At 34.8% G+C, this 12,478-nt stretch overlaps 1 long non-coding RNA gene across 3 annotated transcripts; it reads right to left on the bottom strand.

The window, feature by feature from the left end:
• LOC109949984 lies at window positions 2,165-10,348 on the bottom strand. Of its 3 annotated transcripts, XR_002272330.1 has the most exons (9): window positions 8,853-8,919; window positions 8,543-8,767; window positions 7,315-7,618; window positions 7,017-7,056; window positions 6,823-6,928; window positions 5,107-5,163; window positions 4,055-4,191; window positions 3,742-3,818; window positions 2,165-2,596 (listed from the first exon to the last, which is right to left on the bottom strand). It is a non-coding gene; the product is annotated as an uncharacterized LOC109949984 (long non-coding RNA). The 3 variants fall into 3 exon arrangements; XR_002272329.1 differs by lacking the exons at window positions 2,165-2,596; window positions 3,742-3,818 and adding an exon at window positions 10,072-10,342 and having other exon boundaries at window positions 3,865-4,191; window positions 8,853-8,929; XR_002272331.1 differs by lacking the exons at window positions 2,165-2,596; window positions 3,742-3,818 and having other exon boundaries at window positions 3,865-4,191; window positions 7,017-7,135; window positions 8,853-10,348.

Below are 12,478 nucleotides of genomic sequence, written 5' to 3'. Positions count from 1 at the left end.
AGCAGCTTGTATGAGTTTATTGAGTTTATTTGCTTTGCATGCACTTCTGTTTTATCGCATGGCTCTGCTTCTCCTTTTTCTTTGAGTTGTAATATGTTTTGAATTGCTCTCTTGTTAATGAAAGTTCTTATTGACAAAAAAAAAAAAAAAAAAAAAGGAGCTGCACGTGTACTTGGTGCTGCAGCAGTGGAAGCGGTGGATGTTGTGGTAGTTGATGATCGAGATGAAGATGGTAATGGAGCTACTATAAGCTGGAAGGATTGCAAGTCGTGTATATCCTTGATAACAGCATCATCACGGGGCTGCCTATTCCCGCATAATAGCGTCTGCCTGCCAATAGAAAAGTTGGACAACATTTCTGTCTTTTCTTTCACGTCTCGGACCTTGGCTTTGTCATTTAGCGAAAAGCTGTATTTGTCTGTCCCGTGCCCAATAAACACATTTATGGAGTTCCTGAAAAGAAATAATAAAACCCACCAATAAGAAACCAACAAAAATAAGATAGTAATAGTAATTAATAGGAAGGATTATGAAACATAATCAACAATACGTACTTAGGCTCAGCAGCTGTGGTCTGGTTAGAATCAGCCAGGTGTGGAGTTTCATTTACGGTCACCTTTCTTGACGCACCTTCCCCAGCATCGCCAATTCTATCATCCACACAAATAAATATATATCAAAAATAAAAATTTACATGCAAGAAAGAAACCACAAACCCAAAAATAAAATCCTGGCTGTTGTAATTAAAGATTTGAGGTCTCAGTAGAATCAATCACATTCACAATACCAGACGCTCCTCCCTCACGATTTGGAGTCCTAAAGAAATACAAAAGAGTGATTTCGTGCAAGAAACCAAGTCATAAATGCATGAAAGTCTGCATAGAAGAGCAATCAAATCAATACTTACATCTGGACCCCGGCAATTACTTTTTCCACAGTAGTAGTGTTGTAGTGAATGGTCGAATGGGGGGAATATCATGGAAGACAATCTCTCGCTCATTGTCAAGTAATTCTTCATTGAATTTGCATTGCATGGGGAATATTAATGAGTGGCTTCAGTTTGGTCTTGATGTCTCGAACACGCTCATTTGGCAACACTTGCAGACGATGGTCTACCGCTTCTTTGTTATCTTTCTCTCTCAAATTCAGAAACATTGTCATTGTGAAGAATCGCCAGAACATAAAAATAAAATGGCGGAGATACAAAGTTGATAATAGGGATTTTAGGGAAGACTGAAAAGGTAGCACAGACCAGAAATATTGATTTCTTGATTACAGTCTAACATAATATCTTTATAGAGACTAAACAAAGTTTTAACAAACTCTAACCACTGTAACACATCCAATATGGGCCTAGACGGGCGAGTTGAGACATCCAATTTCTTATATAAAAAGAAACCTCAGCAAGGAGGCATAGTGAAAAGAGACTTCAGGCAGTGTCAAATATCCTCATATACGTTGCCAAGACTAGACGGGCGAGTTGAGGCATCCAATTTCTTTTATAAAAAGAAACCTCCGCAAGGAGGCATAGTGAAAAGAGACTTCAGGCAGTGTCAAATATCCTCATATATGTTGCCAAGACTAGAATGGTACGTTCCCGGATCTTTTACCATTCTTCAACTAAAATATAGATAAATTCATATTATCAATGGTGCTGAAGAGAAATCTAGTATGTTCATAATAATACTTACTGTACATTTACCTGCATGATACTGATTGTCATATTTGGGAAGAAAAAATAATCACACTTTTCAACAATTTCATCTAATAATTAATAACAAGCATAACATTTTGCATGAAATCACACTTTTGAACAATTTGATGACTTACGTGATAATTTGACATTTTGTCAAACTCTCCACCCGATGTGTCAACTTTATTATTATTATTTTTTCTTCTATATTAATATTTATTTGCTATACAATTTTATCTAAACAGATTTTAGAGTTCTACTAGAAATAGAAAATACATAATTCAAATTTCTTTATAAAATAAATAATGATTATCCTTTTAATATAAAACAATTTTAATTACATTTTAATTTGAACTACTGTTTTCTTAATTTTTTGGGAAACAGAAAAATAAATCCCCAAAGCTTGGAAAACAAGAAGCAATTTTGTGATTGCATATTTAATACAAACAGTATCTTATTGTTCATTGGAGGTGGTGATTAAAGTCCAAAGCACTAAGCAAAAATTGTTTGCTGTACAGTTTTGACTATACCGTAGGCTGGCTAATATTTGCAACACAATGCTAAAATTGTTCCATTTAAAACGAGACTATAACTCAAAGGTCCTTGACATTCTTCGATTGTCACTCGAATCGAAAGTATCAAAATAATAAATAACTCCAAAATCCTCGAGATTCTTCATAAATACAAATCCTTAAGATCCATCATCGCTTGAGAACTCGTTAAAATCGCATTCACATAGAGAGAAGGATCCACGTCATGAACAATGGCATCTACCACAATCCTCCTCATTACTTGTAATATGAGCGGAGAACCTATAACAGCAATCATGTCTTTCTGATAATCATATTCGGAATAGCCTGTAACGGTTGTGCGAAAAAAGATCTCTTCTTCAAGCATATGCATCTAAAAGTTCAGACAAACGACAAACAGAAATAATTAAACTATGTACCTAGCTAATCAAGTCACAGACCAGTAAGTAAAGCATGATTTAGAAGAATATTTTATGCACCTACATGTAACTGTAAGTAATGCATGAGGCGTCCCAGCCTCACCGAATATTGAGCTTGCATTTCTATATAAAAAAGAAACTAACTGAGCTTGCATTTCTATATATATATTTCCAGCATCACAGCCAGTCAACGATACACACCAGACCAGAGCACCCAAAGGGTCCCTCATATCATCATCCTCCTCAAATTAGTTCTTGTTTCACTAAACCCTAAAAGACCAACTCTAAACCTTTCTAACAACAAACAACAGCTCTAGATCTAACCGACGACCGCCATGTTACAGTACAAACATACAGCTGAAATTAAAAGGCTGCAACCGAAAAGCAAAAGAAAAAGGGAAGGCAATATATATAAGAAATGCCCACCGGCGTGATACCAAGTTTTGAGCCAAGCCCACTTATTTCCCCAAGCTGGATGATGTCGCAGTGCATATCACTCACACTGCGTTTAGATGAGGAAATTTAAAAGTACAAAGGATTTCATAAATGACGGAATTTAAAATGACGGAAATTAATGTTCTAGAATTTGTAAAGTTTCTTGTTTGGGTGACTAATTTAAAACACAGAATTTAACCTTTATTTGTAAAATTATCTTTTTTTTAAACTCAATCTCTCTTGGAATTTTAGAAATGACGACTTTTAGATAGAATTTAAACTTGGGATTTATGATCTCCAAATTCCATGTTTTTTTCCACGCGGAATTTCTAAATTTCTATGTTTTTTTATCCAAACACCGGAATTGGTTCATGTCAATTTAGAAATTCTGAGTTTTATCAAAATCCCAAGTTTATTTCCCTCATCCAAACGCACCATCAGTTTCACTACTCTAATTGCCTGAAATCAAAATGTTGGTGCAACAACCAATATTAATAGTCCTGGTTGTTTTGATTGTTATGTAACTAAAGACCTGACCGTGATTAAAATTACAAGAAGTTAGTAGCTGCATCCAATCATACATGATTTGAATTGACCACCGATCAATCAAGAGTAGATTTCACATGGATCAATATTTACAAATTCAACATTTATCATGACATACCAGATCCAATTTGCATATGATACCATACTCTGCCAAAGCAGATTCCACCGTCGGCCAAGCTTCTTGCAAATATGCCCCTGCACGAAACAATGCAACTTCTTATATTGATAAATTATTTGTTACTAGCAGAAAAGCCCGCGCGATGCTGCGGGTTTTGAAATTGCGTAGACAAAGTAAGATTGTTTATATATACAATGAGATTTAACTTATAGCATTATGTTTAACTAAGGGAGTATAAGTTGCAAAAAAGTAAGTAATAACATATTTTATAGGCTACTTGTTATGTTAAAATAATAGACTTGTTTGTATATACATTGAGATGTTAATAGTGGGAAGTATCCATCAAAATATCAAAATTTGGATAGTTTTGAGCAGCATGCTGTTTAATTGGGCGAGTTTTGTTTTGCAATTTCTTCATGATTTTTCTTCTCTTTGATGGAGGTCTTGACCCTGTTATAAAAAAGTGGGAAAATAGTAAATGTTAATATTGATGAATGGGGAAAATTGAGTTAGGACAATAATCATAAACATTTAATTATGTATAAACATGAATAATATATTTTAACAATTTAATAAGAAAGTTATAAATAGTTTTCCAATCTAGGAAATACAAAGTTACAAAATTAAGAGAACTAATGAGCAAGCTGTAGATGGTTTTCCAATTGAAGTAACACAAAATAAACATATTTTAAATTCTGTGTTTATCTAAAGGAAAAGTTGAAGAGAGGTAAAATAATCATGGTTGGATATATTGAAGAAAAATTGAAAAAAAGGATGTAAATATAATGTTTAGGCTTTTAATTCTCTTATGTATTAGGAACATATGACTCTTTTGCTCTTATTTAGAGTAAAAATTATTTAAGGGCTTGACATTTCTGTTGAAAAAGGGGCAGAACTTCCCCTGAAAAACGGACATTTTCCAAAAAAATTCACCTGTAAATATGATTAAAATATAATATAACAATTCTAGATATCTATTATTTTATCAGACAATCAACTTCGTTTCATAATGATTAAACAGTACATATATATATATATTAATATAAAGTCTTGTTAAATTCATATGTACAATTGAGACATTGAACTCAAAATTTATAATCAACCAAGTTCACCAGATTAATGATTTAGATAAAATGTTCAATGAGAACATCAAAGGGAAAATATTTAAAAGAGGAGAAATTTTTTAGCAATAAGCATATCCAACTTGTATCAATCAACAAAATAAAGATTATTTGTAAATAACTTGTATGCAAGCATAATCGATGAAAAGCAAATATAAAATCTTACAAAATAATTAAAATCAATTGACTAACATGACTAATAATGCTCAACTTAAAAAAACAATGAATTAGAGGAGTTTTATACCTCGAAAATGACAGCAGAATGCAAATGTCTAGTCCCTTGCCTTTTGGTGTATTCAAGCTCTGAAATAAACAAATAATTGAATTATATTTGGATCGAATCACATTTTTAGAGAAATATAGGTTATCACAGGATGAGAAAAAGATGACAAAATTTACATCACTATATGAAATCCTGCTTATATTTTTAACACCAACATAAATTTAGTTTTGTGTAAACAACTTCACAATTACAAATATATATTATTATATCAAAGAATTAACTGAATTCTATAACGATCAAACAATATGCATATATTAATATCAAGCCTAGTTAAACAGATATACACAGTGAGCATATTTGACTCAAAACTCATAATCAATCAAGCCCACCAAGTCAAGGAATCAAGTGAAATGTTTCCTGAGAACCCCAAAGAAAACCAATAGAGGTTAAGATAAAATAATTGCCAATTTCTATTTTGACAAAAAAAAGGTCTCTTGACAAAAAACTAAAAGAAAGAAAGTCTCTTGACAAAAAATCTCCCAGCCAACAAATTCTTCATATGGAAGAAATACTTGGGAATGGAAGGTATAGTGCTACCACCCTTCTCTTTCTTTTTCTCTTTCTCACTCACACAAACACATATATTCTATTGTTCCAAACAACCAATGCTCTAATAATAAGAATGAAACAGGGAGCATGGAAGGCTGTATGAGTGAGAGTATAAGTAAAGAAAGAGCTGAAGCTGCGAAAAATGATGCAGAACTACCACTCTTCAATTTAAAAAGAGTTTTAGCTGCAACAAACAACTTCAATGTAGCGAATAAACTGGGAGAGGGAGGATTTGGCCCTGTTTTATAAGGTGACACTTTCTAAACTGCTTGATAAATACTAATGTACAGTTTATCTAATATATGCTAACTTGGACAGGCCAAAGACATAACAGATTTAGGTTCCTTAAAGGAGGCAGCACAAATATTCATTCCAAGTACATTGTAGCATGATTTCTGTTTTCTCAGCCTCTCTAATTCTAAAAACCAAAAACTTCAATATATAACTTTAATTTTCTGTAAGTGTTGATCTAGATTTACATTCCCTTTGTCCTGACAACTCAATCGAACATCTCAATCAAAAGTCACCCTAAACAATCAAAATCACAAAACCACTCTCTCACTCAGGATTGAATCGTTGCACAGACTGTGATCTACATAAGCCTGCGGCAATCCTAATATCTAAGATATTATGTTCAATTGTAATTTTAAAGGACAAACCATACACATTCAAGCAAGAACTCTACAGCATGCCTGCTCAATCAGGCCATACAATTTTCAGAACTTATGTACCAAGCATATCGAACTGAGAAAGTAAACCATATGTTTCCCCAGACACCATATGCTGGAGAGTCAATCTAAGAAGGGAAGATGGCACTTTATCAGAATGGTTGCTGGTTAATCATTCCTAATTTCTATTTTGTCAAAACCTGATTAATCTTCACTTCTTTTTTCCTTGTGTTTTATCATTAATTTTTTTCTCCATATTTAGAATACAACAACCAACAGCAGATAAAAAAAGAAAATTTTTTCAATAAAAAAAAGCATGCTTAGTCTTTGCTTTCCAGTGTTTTATCAGCAACCAAAACAGAAATTGAGAATGATTTCCATTTCTAAGATTCTCCAAGAGAGCAAAGTCATTGAATCGACAATTGATTAAAAAAATTAATAATAAGAATGATGGAAATACCTGAGCTAATCTGTGAGATTCAATCCCCTTCCTGATAGAACCCAATATGTTGTGAAATATAAATACCTCAGCTCCTCTTATATAGCATTAGGGATTACCCAAGAACCTGAAATCAAATTAACCAAATAAATGAACCCAAATTCGTAAAAAATAAATAAAAAATACCCTAAAGATATGTTGTGAAATATAAATACCTCAGCTCCTCTTATATAGCATTAGGGATTACCCAAGAACCTGAAATCAAAGTAACCAAATAAATGAACCCAAATTCGTAAAAAATAAATAAAAAAAGCATTAGGGATTACCCAAGAACCTGAAATCAAAGTAACCAAATAAATGAACCCAAATTCGTAAAAAATAAATAAAAAATACCCTAAAGATAGAACATGGCTCACACCCACGCTCTACAAAGGACGAAAAATCTCCCAGCCAACAATCAAATTCATGAAATGAAGACCAAAAGATCTGTTAAAAAGTTGACGGGATGCATACCTGAAGACAAAGGATGCAAAAATTCGCAAGCAAGAAAGATGGAAGTCTGAGTCGAAGGCTGTAGAAAGGATGAGAAATCTCCCGACCACAAATCTGTGAGACAAAGACTAAAAGTGCGGCTGGATTTGCAGCACACCTCCCAAACAAAAATCGACGGCCCCCCACGCATGTCTAACAATGAATGCGGATCTTCCATGGCTGCCCCCCAACCAGCTGGTTCGAAACGGACTGAAAATGGGCACTTCTCTGAGCGGACAAAACCTTCGCAACGAAGGGGAAGGGGCAAAAACGGGAACAAAAGAAGCTGTTTAGTTGAGGGCAGTTTCGTCAATTTACTGTTATGAAGAAAAAACAAAACGAAAACAATAGCAAAATGAGGGGCATTTCCGTCATTATACTGTGCTTAGCTACAGTGTTTTGTTGCATTGGGCATTGGGTTTTAGTATATAATATATAGAATTTACTGTTATGAAGAAAAAACAAAACGAAAACAATAGCAAAATGAGGGGCATTTCCGTCATTATACTGTGCTTAGCTACAGTGTTTAGTTGCATTGGGTTTTAGTATATATAGAATTTTATACAACTACACTATTAATAGTAATGATTTAAAAACATATGGGATAAGTTCTGACGGAAAATTAAACCCCCAAACAAAAACAAAAAAAGACATAAAGATGAAATAGTTTACTAGTTTCACTTGTAAGGTGGTAATACCCTCATTCTAAATTTCATAAAGTTGTCGAAATCCTTTTATTTCTATTCTCAGACTTGGTTGTTTTCACCCATCACCCCAACTGAGTGGGCTAATCACACCAACAAACAAGTACAGTTATGTCATATATCTGTGGACAAAAATAGGTAAACTGTTGTAAAGTGAGAGATGAAGCCCACATGAAAGATGTACTAGTCAAAAGCTTAATGATGATGTTGGGTAATGAAGTCATCCAATTTGCCTATAAATAGGCTTGCTAAGGAGAAGAGAGGAAAGAAATGAAGAGAAGAAATGAAGAGTGAGAGGAAACAAAAGAGAGTGAGTTCTATTTGAGAGGAAATTTTGTCAGTGTACATATCACAAGAGCAAATACAATTCTACTCCCAATATTCAGTGGTACTTTTCATACTCCATTATTTTATTTTATAACATAAACTTGTTTTTAAATGCCTAAATGTTGTTTTTCCTAACAACAAATAATAAAAATACGAATAAAAGCAAGAGAAGGGGGTACCATAGCAATTAGGGAAGTGCCTAGAGAAAGCGATGCCTTGAGGCTTTCCATCTTCGTACAGTGAAGGGCCAAACATCTCCTTCAAATTTTGGACGATTTTTGGATTCTCATACCATGATTTCTGGATTCTCATACCACACCAATTCCTACTTTGGCATATCCACGTTGCCGATGACATTGTTGTTCTTGTTGCCGATATGCGTCGTCAACGTGGCTCTTGCAACCCTAGGCAAACGCAGAATTAAAATTAAATGATATATATATATATAAAACAAGGATGTTTATCGTTTTTGCAGAGGGCGAAATTAACCTCTTCTTCACCATCTGGAAGACTTCTGGATCCTCGTACCACTTGACAAATAACTCTAAGTAGCCTTCTTTATCGATCTCCATGTCCATGGTCACGAGAAGAAGAGATTTTAGGGTTGTTTGTTGGAGAAAGATGGATATGAGAGAATATGGAAGAGAGTTTTAAACAGAAAACTGAAGCTTTAATGATTTCCGAAAATTGATTCAACACTAGGCCATCTTTTTTTTTTTTTGGTTTGAAATCGAGTTTCATTAAATAGAAGGTCAAAGTCATATTACATCAAAATGAATTCAAATAATTGAGTTCACATAAAATATAGAATTACTGTAGACGTCCTTGAACTATGGCCCCAATTGCAATTGGTTTCGTGAACTAATTTTTGAGGCAATGAAATTCTTTAATTGGACAAATAGTTGCAATTGGGTTCTACCTTCCAACTCTGTCAATTTGTGTGTCAAAATGAGGGGTAAAAACGTCATTTCGAGTCTGAAGAAAAAACTGAAAAAATAAATTAAATAAACTTAAAAATAATAAATAAATAAATAAATAAAAATCCCTCAAGAGGAATATCAATTGTTGCTTTGCAGCCTTATCCAATCAAGAGGAATATCAATTGTTGCATTGCGATCATAGGGTTCACGAGGAAGAGGTGAAAGCCTTGAGTTTGCAGGGGGGACACTTCCAGGATTCTAGAAATTTAGCAAAACGCAATAAGATGAAGATTACAATAAGGGAAATAAAAAAAAATTCATCTTTGCAGAAATCATCTTTACAGAGTCAGCACATCAGACAAACACAATCACCCCAGCAATGCACATGAACCCATTCAGATGCTTGAGTTCTACATAACCCAAAAAAAAAATAAAGGCCTAAGATCCAAACCTTCTAGTTGTTTCCCTTTTCTCTGTTTTCTAACCAACTAAATTGACCATTGAATAACAGAAACAAAGAAACTAGAGATGAACATAGCCGCACAACCTGCATTGTGGGTTTCAATTCACCGTGGAATCAAATACCAAAGAGAGATCCAAAGTAGTGAAATGAAAACAAATTGAAGCACTATAAGTCAGGATTTCAACATATCATCAATTCCAAATCCCAAAGGATCATGTGTATGTAAATACACAGACACATATAGAAATCGCGATTGAAGATGGAGACTTCGGTCTATAGATACAAAAACACGTATACATAAATGCAGGTCTGTATAAGAACTTACTGCAAATGGATTGACCTCGTCATCGGCGAAAGGGTTAGAATCGTATAGATTCATAGGAGCGATCCAAGCTCTGGTGACTGTGAAATGACAATGGGCTCTAAATCGGGAATGTGAGAGTTAGAGTTTTCGGTGATAAAGATCGTCGAACATGGAAAAATGAGAGAGACGTTGTTTTTTTGTTTGTGGTTATTGGTTTTAAGGAAATGAGAGACGAAGAGAGGCTCTTGGAGCGTACAGCCTTCGTTTTAGTGGAGCTGTTTGTTTCCTGGGAAAATTGAACAAGAAAATCAGAGACGAGATTATAAAGGGTGTTTGGAGCTGTTTGATAATTCAAAGGTTGTGCAACAATTTAATTTAATTTTTCAGTTTTTTTCTTCATACTTGAAAGGACACTTTTATCCCTCATTGTGAGGGACAAATTGATGGAGTTGGACGGTAGGACCCAATTGCAATTATTTATCCAGTTAAAGGATGTCATTGCCTCAAAAATGAGTTCACGGACCTAATTGCAACTGGGGCCATAGTTCAAGGACGTCTACAGTAAATAACCCTAAAATGTAATACAAACAGACATAGAGCCCACTACAAATAAAACTAACAAAATGCATAGAGCACATATAAAGGCATTAAGCCCACATAGTGGCCAAGAGCCCACATAACGGCAAAAAGCTCACAAAGCACAACACAACATTAGAAAACCCTAACCATTAACAGATATGTGCCGCACAATCCTACAGCCACAAGCCGCGCCACCATAGCAAGGAGAAAAAAACCCAAAGAGAAACCAGTAACCAACATAAAATGGTGGTGAGCAAGCCACCCAAGCTACACCTAGTAGGAGTAGCGCTACCATAATCCAAGCAATAAGTGCGATTTGCACTTTAAGGGCATCCCAAACCCCATCAGTTCCATCGAGGATAGACAATAGAAGAAACATTCGTGGAGTCAAGGAGCTGATGATAGTTGTTAAGACAAATCGATGTGACGCAGCCTCCAACAATGAGGAGAGAAAATGCATTGCAAAAACCTGTAAAGAGCACAAGAAAAATAAAACCTAAGCCTTCATGGCCTAAAAGATGAAACAAATTAAACTTAAATAAAAGGAAAAAAGAAAAAAAGAAGAAGAAAAGAAAAGGAATTGGCTTTGCAAAAATAGAGCAACAACCCGAAAATGGAGGAAATTTTTTTTGGGGGGCGGGAGGGGGGGGGGGGGGGGGAATGGAAGAGAGAGGAGAAGGTAGGGAAAAAGGGGGAGAAGGAGAAAATCAGAAAAGAAAGGAGAGGAGAGAAAAAGAAAAGAAAGCAAAAAAGAAAAAAAGTGGAGGTAAAGATCTGGAAAAGAGAATAGAAAAGGAAGAAGATGAAGGGGGACGAAGGAGAGAAGGGGAGAGGGAACCAGAGAAGAAAGAAAGGGAGAGAGGGAACTAAAGAAGAAAGAAAGGAGGAGAAGAGGGAGAAAATGCGAAAAACCAGAAAATAACCAAAAAGAGAGAGGAGAAGGGGGGGAATTGAGGAAATGAGGAACAAGGAGGGGAGAAGGGTCAGTGATCGCTTCCCCCTTGGCAACGCTAGAAGAGAGGAGGGCTAGGGTTGGGAGCTTTTTTCTCAGCTTTGTTTGAGACGACAACAACAACAACACTAGGGCATCTTGTTAGCTATTTATAATAACATTTAGACCTTTTCATAACAGACATAACTCCTGGATTAGTTCCAAGAATTGCAGACACAACTCTAAGACTTCTAATGAGATACAACTCTTCCTAAACATATCTCTTCTCAAGGGACACAATTCTACCTAACCACTGATACATCTTACAAGAAAAAAATGCATTATGTTTAACATTGTTGTTCTTTTTCCTTGAAAATAAATACTGCTCCAAATTTTGTTTAGTTTTCAAATCCACAAATTTGTATTTATACCTGATTACTTGCTTGGTATAACCAGGAAAACAATAATAACTTCCCTTTTTTCTTGGGTAATGCTAGGTAGACCATCTATTTGTACCATATTTGTGTACCAACTGATGTAGTTATTGACTTGGCTATGCCACATCATTAAACACATAATTAAAATTAAACCCTATAACGAGGATGTTTATCGTTTTTGCCGTGGAGGGCGAAATTAACCTCTTCTTCACCAAGAGGACTTATGGATCCTCGTACCACTTGACAAATAACTCTAAGTAGCCTTCTTTGTTGGTTTCCATGTCCATGGTCGCGAGAAGAAGAGATTTTAGGGTTGTTCTTTTTCCTTGAAAATAAATACCACTCCAAATTTTGTTTAGTTTTCAAATCCACCAATTTGTATTTATACCCGATTACTTGCTTGGTTTAACCAAGAAAACAATAATAACTTCCCTTTTTTTTTTGGGAGATTCACTATTATACCCAATATAAAGGCCCAAAT

Source organism: Prunus persica, chromosome G6, assembly GCF_000346465.2.
Source record: "Prunus persica cultivar Lovell chromosome G6, Prunus_persica_NCBIv2, whole genome shotgun sequence".
In the NCBI taxonomy this organism is placed as follows: domain Eukaryota; kingdom Viridiplantae; phylum Streptophyta; class Magnoliopsida; order Rosales; family Rosaceae; genus Prunus; species Prunus persica.
The sequence above is the reverse complement of the archived record's forward strand: the minus strand, read 5'-3'. Positions and strand labels throughout refer to the sequence as shown.